The sequence below is a fragment of the Trichomycterus rosablanca genome, chromosome 11 (assembly GCF_030014385.1).
Source record: "Trichomycterus rosablanca isolate fTriRos1 chromosome 11, fTriRos1.hap1, whole genome shotgun sequence".
NCBI classification, from domain to species: Eukaryota; Metazoa; Chordata; class Actinopteri; order Siluriformes; family Trichomycteridae; genus Trichomycterus; species Trichomycterus rosablanca.
The window spans coordinates 1,700,176-1,702,675 of record NC_085998.1 but is presented as its reverse complement, the minus strand read 5'-3'; positions in this window follow the sequence as shown (position 1 = coordinate 1,702,675).

Sequence of the window (2,500 nt, the reverse complement as noted above, 5' to 3'; positions counted from 1 at the left end):
ACACACATCACAGGGTCAGAAGTATCGGGACGCCCCTGTGATTATTACATTCACGTGTTTCAGCCACAACAGTCACTGACAGGTGAAATAAATCAATCATATAAAGGAACAGCAACAGTTTAGGGAAGGACCTGTCCTGTTCCAGCATGAGAGAGTTCTATAAACTCCAGTGTCCTGCACAGAGCCCTGAGCTCAGCCCCACTCAACAGCTCTGGGATGAACTGGGACACCGACTGAGGAACATCAACACTCAGCCATTTATGCTGTCACCTGTTGACTAAATGAGGCACAAATTCCTACAGGCACACTTCAAGTGTGTGTTGTTAATGTGTGTGTATGTGTTAGGGTGTGTGTGTGTGTGTTGTTAATGTGTGTATAAGTGTAAGGGTGTGTATGTGTGTTAGGGTGTGTGTGTATGTGTTAGAGTGTGTGTTGTTAATGTGTGTATGTGTGTTGGTGTGTGCGTGTAGCTAATGTGTGTTAGTGTGTGTGTATGTGTTAGAGTGTGTGTGTGTTAGGGTGTGTGTGTGCTGTAAATGTGTGTATGTGTGTTGGGGTGTGTTTGTGTGATGTTAATGTGTGTGTATTAGTGTTAGGGTGTGTGTGTGTGTGTGTGTGTATGTGTGTTAGGGTATGTGTGTGTTGTTAATGTGTATGTGTGTGTGCTGTGAAAGTGTGTGTGTGTTCCCACAGACATACTCCAAACTCTTGTTTGGAGTTCAGCTGACGGTTGGGTGTCCAAATACTTTTGGCTATATAGCGTGTATGAAATAAACGAGACGTTTCCAGTTTTGAAGTCGTTTGTGTTCCAGCATGAGGACGTGGTTTCATTCACTCTTTGTGAGGTCTATCACTACAGTACAGTCTGTTCACAGAGCTAATCAGAGTATGAGAGGAAGTCACACACACAATGAACCTGTGGGAGGAAATCCACCAGACACGGGGAGAACGTGCAAAACTCCACACAGAAAGGACTCCACCTGGGAATGGAACCCAGGACCTTCTTCTCCACGTGTGTACAGAAGCTGCTGGTGGTGCGGACGGTTCTGATCTATCTGTATCAGGAACACAGCTCTCTCGCTGGGAGGGTTCCAGTATTAAAGCGGTGTTTATGTTTCAGGGCCCGGTCGTGCTGATGCGCCGGTGCTCTGGTGCTCTGGTGCGCCGATGCGCCGGTGCCCGAGTGTTGGGTTTCGCCGAGAGTTGGGACGCGTGTGTTTTAATCTCATTGTGATGTGTGAAGGCCGTCGCCTCGGGCGGCTGCTGCGGGGAAAACGTTTCAAAAGGAATCGCAGAGCAGCTCAGGGACCCTCTGATACAAATCCATTAGGACCAGAGTGTGTGTGTGTGAGTGTGTGTGTGTGTGTGAGTGTGTGTGTGTGTGTGTGTGTGTGTGTGTGTGTGTGTGCGTGCAGGGGGGAGGGTTGTGCACTTGACACACACTTTAATCTGATGGGGTATCGGACACGGTGCTCTGAGGAACGAGGAGGGGGGTCACAAACTTCTTCACTACAGTTTGTGAACACTGATGCATTATCATACGTCCTTAAAGAACATTAAACCCCCCGTGTACACACACACACACACACACACACACACACACACAGTCCCAAATTTAACAGCAATCACACAGAGACTGTTAGAAATGAAAAAAACAAAACAAATTCATTAATTAATTATTATGTAGTAAAATATTTTATAGACGCTCGTGTTACCCAGGTAAACACGTCACAACTATAATATAAATATACACCAGTATTTTATTTATGATTTAATACACCAATAATTTATTATTATTATATTATTATATTATTATATTATTATTAATATTATTATATTTATTATTATTATTATTATTATAATATTTATTATTATTATTATTATTATTATTATATTTATTATTATTATTATTATTATTATTATTATATTTATTATTATTATTATTATTAATTATTATTATATTAATTATTATTATCATATTTATTTTTATTATTATTGTATTTATTACTATTATTATTATATTTATTATATTATTATTATTATTTATTATTATTATATTATTATATTAATTATTATTAATATTATTTATTACTATTATTATTATTATTATTATTATATTTATTATTATTATTTAGTATTATTATTATAATATTTATTATTATTATTATATTTATTATTAAATTATTATTATTATTATATTAATTATTATTATATATATTATTATTATTTAGTATTATTATTATTATTATTAATAAACACACACACACAAACTTAAACACACATTATATAGTACATATATACACATTATAAGAGTTTGTAGTTCTACAATTACTGACTGTAGTCCATCTACTTCTCAACATGCTTTGTTACCCCCTTTCACCCTGTTCTTCAATGGTCAGGACCCCCACAGAGCAGGTATTATTTAGGTGCTGGATGATTCTCAGCACTGCAGTGACACTGACATGGTGCTGGTGTGTTAGTGTGTGTTGTGCTGGTATGA